Genomic DNA, 7110 nt, shown 5'->3' with positions numbered 1-7110 from the left:
ATATATATATATATATGTTCTATGATAAATAGTTCAGGATCTCTTCCTCACCTGAGCCATTAATACCAGCCTAATGTGCTCAAATTCTAGTGGAGGTTGTTATAGCTTTACAAATATTATTGTTGAATTTAAAATCAGTACATGCATTATAAATTATATTAAAACTAAGCATCACAGTATAGCCACCTTGGGAACTTTTGGCATTGTCTCATAAAATCACTGTGTGATCAGTAATTGCCTCTTTGGACATTCCTTAAAAGTATAGAAATACTAAGATAAAGAGCTTTTTTTCACGGTAGGGAAATCTAGACGCAATTCCATTGCTCACCAGTAGGTACAGTAAATGGATAAATTTCTGTGTGTGTGGATTAGTGCATTTTGTCACTGTTACAAAGCATCTGAAATCTGTGGTGCTTTCCCCTTTGTTATAACTAAGCTAGAGGGCAGCAGTTCTTAGGCATGTATTGTTATTGTTGTTATTATTATTATTATTATTATTATTGTTATTATTATCATTGTCATTAGTGCTGGCAGTGCCATGTATGAATCCAGGTCCTAATATTCCTTTCCAGATACTTCCCATTCTTCATGGAAACGGTGATTCCGCATGCTCAACCCCTGGTGGCCCCTCACCGCCCCTGCCCTGCTTACTCCTTAGCTTCGAGAGCCTTTACTTCCCTGAGGACATACTGTATCTATCACCTGCTTCCCCATCTCCTCACCAATCTCCGAATCATTTTTTTTTTTCTAAAAGAAGCAGTTCAAGAGAAGTTTCTCACCTTTGAAAAAGATTTGCAACCAGAGTGGAGAACCCCTTTTGGAACTGCTGTGTCCCCAGTTTGAAATGAAGAATAAATTCGTGTTCACCTACTTCCATTTTGTCTCTCCTATTGAGATTCTGCCTTGACCTCAGAATCTAAATTGTGTGATTTTGGGCATTTTATACCCTGCTCATAGTTCGAAACTCTAGCGGGGCGAGGATTTAGCTCACTGGTGACACCATGCCTGCCTCACAAGCATAAGGTCCTGAGTTCGACTCCCCATACAAAAGCCAAGACATAAAAACCTCTAGGTTCTAACTTCAACCCAGACTTAGGATTCTATTTTCTGTTTTACTGCTGTATTAGACTGTATGGTCTTAGAGGACAAGGACTTGGGGAGGGGGTTAATCTCTGTACCTACCCGGTGATGGCTGAATTGAATAATTAACAATGTAGTTTTCTGTTCTTGTCCTCACAAGGGAAGCATACCTTGGAAAGGTCTTGATTCAGTGTGTTTTAAGGACAGTGACATTTCAATAGAGGAAACCTTTGGGACATTTTAGGGGTGGGCCACAAGGGGACAGTGTCACTGGCTATTCCTGGCCTGGGAAATTCGCTGTTTGTTTCTATTGTATCTAGTGTGTCCCAGGCACTTTGCTTGTATGCAGAATGATTTTCATTTGTTTTCACCGGCTTCCTCCTCCAACTGCTCTTTGATTTCCTAATTTCACCCCTGCAACAAGTCCAGTCTTCTGCTTTCCTTGTCCTTATTCCCTACACCCAGTTTCCAGCTGCATTTTGTCATTTTACCTCAACAGCTTTTCAGATCTCTTTCCGCCTTACCTAGGTAATTTGAATAGCTTCTCAGCTTCTTACCACGTCTTCTTACTACAGCTTCTTTTCCGCACTATTAGATTTATCTCACTGAAAATGAACCCCTACCCCTGACCGCGTAGCCCACCTGTATGTTCCATCTCCCCATTAGACCATAAGGTCCTTAGATGCAGGATCTTTGTTGTCCTCCATAGCACCTACCAATAAATATTTCTTGCTTGAAAAAGGAAAGAGGTTGATGAAAAATAAAAGAGTCATGTAGGTTCAAGAGCCTACCTCCAGTTATGGCCTTCTAGCACATGGCAAGAGACGACAGAGGAAAGGTGTGTGTGTGTGTGTGTGTGTGTGTTTCTGGCCTCTTCCTTTTATTATACAGCCATCAGTATTCAGCCACAGAGCCTCTACTCTCATGCCTTTGTCCAATCTGAGTCAATTCCCAAAGGCTCCTCTTTCAAAAAAAACCGCAGGCCGATTAACATTTTGCCTTCTTAATACTTAACTATCAAGAACAAGTAGGGCCAGGGATTTAGCTCAGTGGTTCTGGTGCCTGCCTCACAAGTGCAATGACCCAAGTTCAATCCCCAGTACCCCCCCAAAAAAAAACCAAAAAAACAAGTTACTCTAACAACATTGATAGGAAATTTGGTTTTTAAAGGATAGTAGGAGTAATTAGAAAATTTTAAGTAGAGAAGTAAAATAGTTAGATTCTGTTTTGTATCAAGTCTACTAATATACTTTGGAGAAGGAGTTGAGGAAACTCCTTTAGTGCCATTTTTTTTTCCCCCCGGGGATCAAACTCGGGACCTTGTGCTTGTGAGGCAGGCAGCACAACCACTGAGCTAAATTCCTGGCCCCTAGTGCAATTTAATTTCCTGAAACATGTATGATGAATTCTAAATAATAATTATTAAAGTTGTAGTCAGTGAAGTGTTGCACTGCTAGCCAGAAGTATAAAAATAATTGTGGAAGTAATTTTCTTTTCTTAGTCATGCAGAGCTGATTTTGTTTTGTTTTTTTTGGTGCCAGGGATTGAACTCAGGACCTTGTGCTTGCGAGGCAGGTGGCAGAACCACTGAGCTAAAACTCCAGCCTGAGAAGCTGATTTTAATTGATATTCTAAATACAAAATGCCTGAAAAATAAAATAAATTGCCCCAAAGATAGTTTAAATGGATGATAATTTATTCAGCCTTTTTAAAACTACTACAACCCCAGCATCAAATTTTGATAATAATACAAAGAAAAGTGAGGTCACCTCTTTATTTAAAAGTATTAAGAGATGTGGTAAAAAGATAATAGTTGTGTGCATTTTTGCATTCTGAGATTGTTTTCATTTATTGGAAATATCAGTAAATGAATATGAAATACCTGACATGTGTTATGAGAACCTGTGTAAGATACTGATCCCTGTACACACAAACACATGTGTACCTTCTCTTTCCTACCTTCTGAGGGGTAACACGTAAGTGCTGAATTCCATAGAGCTTTCTTGGGCATGCTCAGTAATTGTGCTTATCCTTGTACCAAAGACAAGGAGTTGTGAGCGGAGAAGTATTTAGATCTACATTGTGGAAACATATGCAAAGATACAATTTCAGGGACATGTTGGTTAGGGTACTAAAAAAAAAAGTGGCTATAAGTAGACCGTTCAAGAGGCACAGTCCATGAGAGAAATCACGGTAGCCTGGAATGGATTTAATGTTGTGCGAAGAGTATAGACTGAGGAAGTATGGAAAAAGTGAAAGCATTGTAATACAGGGAGAACTTACATAGGAGAGGAGAGCAGAGAGGATTAGAAACCTCAGAGATTTCTAAGTTACTCTACTGGATGAATGGTCATGCTGTTTCCTAACCCATGAAGAGAGTAGATTTGGTATAAATATCCTGAAGGTTCTTAGGTGCCTCTTGCATCAGAAAGGCCTGAAGCACAAGAAGGTATTCAAGTAAAGACTTAATGTAAAAGTCTGGAGCTTGTTATTATCTTGCAGTGTGAATGAGTCTTTGTTGGGCTGCTGTAGTTAAACATTATAAACTGGGTAGCTTCCAAGCAACAGGAGTTCATTTCTTTTAGTTGAAAAGATCGAGAAGTTGCAGATCAGCATGGCAGCATGTGAATGGTGGACAGGCCCCCTTCCAGGTGTCCTCACGTTCTGGGAGGAGCCGAGGACATTCTCTGGAGCTCTCTTTCTAAGGGTGCTGATCCCATCAGTGGGAGCTCTGCTCTGCTAAACTAATAAAGCCCCAACGTTTCACCTCCTAGCACCATCGTGAGACATGTCAAGAGCGACAACATGGATTTTGAGGGAGCACAAACTTAGCCTATAACAGTATGTGAGTCAATTTTACAAGGGAGCAGCCGAAGCCCAGAGTGTGAAGAATAAGATGTGCTTGGAACAGAGTCTATAGGGGAAGGGTGAGTCTCCAGAAAATGCAGTAGCTTAATGGCCAGGTGAAAAAAAACCCTGTGGAGACAAAGCAGAAATGGCAAGGGAAAGAGGGAGAGAGAGAGATGGAAGTGTGATGTGATGGAAATTAGTCAATGATTGGCCAAGAGATTGAGCCTTTCAGTTGTATTTCATTCCTGATATTTTGAAATGATTTCACTGGTACCACAGTTGGAAGATGTATTCTCAAATAGAGATGAATTATCTGTTCCCTCATTCTGTCTTCCTGTGACTGGGATCCAGCTGGTAGAGAAACTACACGTAGCTTAGAGATTGGCTAGGTTTATATGTTTAACAACAATGTTAGAAGCTAATGTTTATCCCCTTATTCTGTGCCTATGCTAATTCTTTAAATATGTTATGTTATTTAATCCTTTTAACAAACCATGGGGTAGGTAGTACAAGTTAAGCAACTCTTATCCAAAAACCCAAAATGTTTCTAAATGTAAGACTTCAGCATTCAGAATGTTTCAGATTTCACTTGAGACCTGAGAGCTTCAGATTTTACAACCCCCCTCCCCCGTTAAGTTTATTCGTACATTTAAAGCAAGCAATAGTTACAGTCATCATGGGGATCTTGTACCTGTGTGCGATATGTCTTGGTTCTTGTTTGTTCCCCATACCCTTGCCCTCCCCTCCACATTTTTGGATTAGTGATGTTCAACTGACAAAGTCTGTGAAAATATTCTAAACTAAAAAGAAAAAAAATCCCTCCCAAATCGGAAGCACTTCTGTGCTGAAGCGTTTCAAGGAAGGGACACCTAACCTATATGACTCTCCTTTATATAGATGAAAAAAGCTGTAACAGAAGACTTGACTGTGTTTGGCAGAGTCGCAGAGCAGAAAATAGGACCCTGATTAGCCCACAGGCAGTTGTGTTGGGCATTCGCACTGCTATTTGTGGATTACTTTATCCTTACTGGCCTAAATCTGAAGGTGGCAGAGATTGTATGGACAGTTTGTATTTTCTGAAACCAAAGTAGTTTGTGTTGTGCTATAAATTATGAATGCACTTTTCCTGTCCATTCTTTTAGTGTCCAATGAGAAATATTTATGTCCTGTTAATTTTTAACCTTTTCAACGAATAAGGCATATGATCTTGGTGTTTTAGTCTGGTAAATGAAGGGAAGAAGAGGAAAGGGAGTAAAAGGGGAGAGAGAATGAAAGGAGAGTGAACGGGAGAGAGAGAGAAAATGCAGTCAGAATATATACTAAAAAGAAAATGCTTCATTTGACACATAATTGAGAGTAGGGTCATTCATAATACAAGCCGTGTTTATAGATTAGCTATAAGAAATCTTTGCTCCTATTAAAAGAAAATAACCCAAGGCAGAAATAAGTAGGGATTTTATAATTAGTGTAATTTTGAACTAGTGTGATATACTAGTGTATAATTAGTGTAATATTTGACAAAACATAGTCTTAAAATTAAGAACTAAAATATGAAAGTATATTTAATCCATTCTAAGATCATGTAGTGCACAATGTTTGCTTAGACATCATTCTAGGTGCCAGTGATATGGTGATAAATGGAATTCCCAACTTGTGTGGAGTTTATAGTCTGATGGGAGATGTAGAAATGCATATATAAGCTAAAGAGTGTATAGCTGTCTGGTGGCAAAATATTTTCTGATGAAAATGCTGGATAAGGAACGAAGGAAATGATGGCAGCACTGTTGCTGATGATGGGAATAAATAATACAGAGTTTTAGGTTTTGGCTGTCATGTTGTTAAGGATATTATTAAGTGATATCCAGAAGGAAAACTCTAAAAGAACACTCTAATGCAGGGTGAACCATCCTTTTTGAAAATGGCATACATTTCGAAGTTAATCCACATTGAAAACACTCATGACAGAGATAGGAAATAAACCCACCAAAATGGCAGATACCAATGGCTATCACTGCTGATTTTTATTTTCATCTGTATATTTTAAGCAGTTTAAAAAGTCTTATGATGCCTAATTTCTTTTCAGTTTTTGAGATAGGGTCTCAAAATGTAGTTTGGCAGGCCTCACTATGCAGCCCAGCTGGCCATGCACTTGTGGTGATCCTCCTGCCTCATCCTCCCAAGTGCTGGGATTACAGGTGGGCACCACCACACCCAGCTTTGTGTTGCTTAATTTTATAATAAAAATCATATAGAAACTGTTGGAAAAAATACAGCATGGAAAGAGAATGGGGGAAATAAAGGAAGAATGAGGAAAGCAGTCAGAAGCAGACATAGAAAATAGGAAGAAGCCATACGAAACAATGTTCATATTAAGAAAAAGATGCAGAGAGAGGGAGACACATTTTTATACATCTGCTGATACATTGTCTCCATGGCATAGCCTTTAAGAACAGCCATTGACATCACCATGCTACACTTTGACAGGAGAAGCACACCAGGAATGCTGATCCTTGAAAATGGCTGCTTGTGTTGGATGCCATCACACTGAGAATTGGCTTTGCTCTTGTTAGTAAATTTGAGCCATAAGTAAACCCAGGCCAGACTCTTGCAGTCGTTCTTGGATGGTCTTTTCTGTGGACTCTAATCATATATGTGGCATATAGGGGGACAGGGACTTTAAGATACGACAGAAACAAGTCTTAAAACTATGTTCAGAATTTTCAGTAAAACAAGCCTTTAAAAATGAATGTATTGGCCACACTTGATTCCATTATCTCGCGTAATCGTTTCACATGCACGTTTAGTCTGAAGGGTTAGTATTTCAAGCTAATCAGCTTAGTTTTAGCTCTTGTGATATCCTTCTCAGTAACGACCTCACGTACTAAGTTTATAAATTCTATTTGTTCTGCAAGTAAATCTCCAAAAATGAAAGCATCAGTTACATGTGGCTTTCTCATCTCTATTTCTGATAAGCTTCAGAGAAAACTGACTTTGAAGGAACAACCCAGAATCAGACCAGGTCACTTTCTGCTTTATTTTAGAACACTCCTAGTGAACCAAATTGTTTTGAATATCTGAGAATCACCTTTCAATGTTTTTATATTTGATTAATGAAAAAGACATATTTTCTATCAAAACACTGAAAATAATACATATTATGCAAGTGGGATCTTTTAGTCA

The 7110-nt window shown here is 38.9% G+C and overlaps 1 protein-coding gene across 1 annotated transcript in view; it reads left to right on the top strand.

Moving 5' to 3' along the window:
• Positions 1 to 7110, top strand: part of Pdzrn4 (PDZ domain containing ring finger 4) — a 391359-nt gene that overhangs the window by 59250 nt on the left and 324999 nt on the right. The gene's annotated exons all lie outside the window — the stretch shown is intronic.

This window comes from Fukomys damarensis, unplaced genomic scaffold, assembly GCF_012274545.1.
Source record: "Fukomys damarensis isolate Sample0158 unplaced genomic scaffold, DMR_v1.0_HiC HiC_scaffold_15, whole genome shotgun sequence".
In the NCBI taxonomy this organism is placed as follows: domain Eukaryota; kingdom Metazoa; phylum Chordata; class Mammalia; order Rodentia; family Bathyergidae; genus Fukomys; species Fukomys damarensis.
The sequence above is the reverse complement of the archived record's forward strand: the minus strand, read 5'-3'. Positions and strand labels throughout refer to the sequence as shown.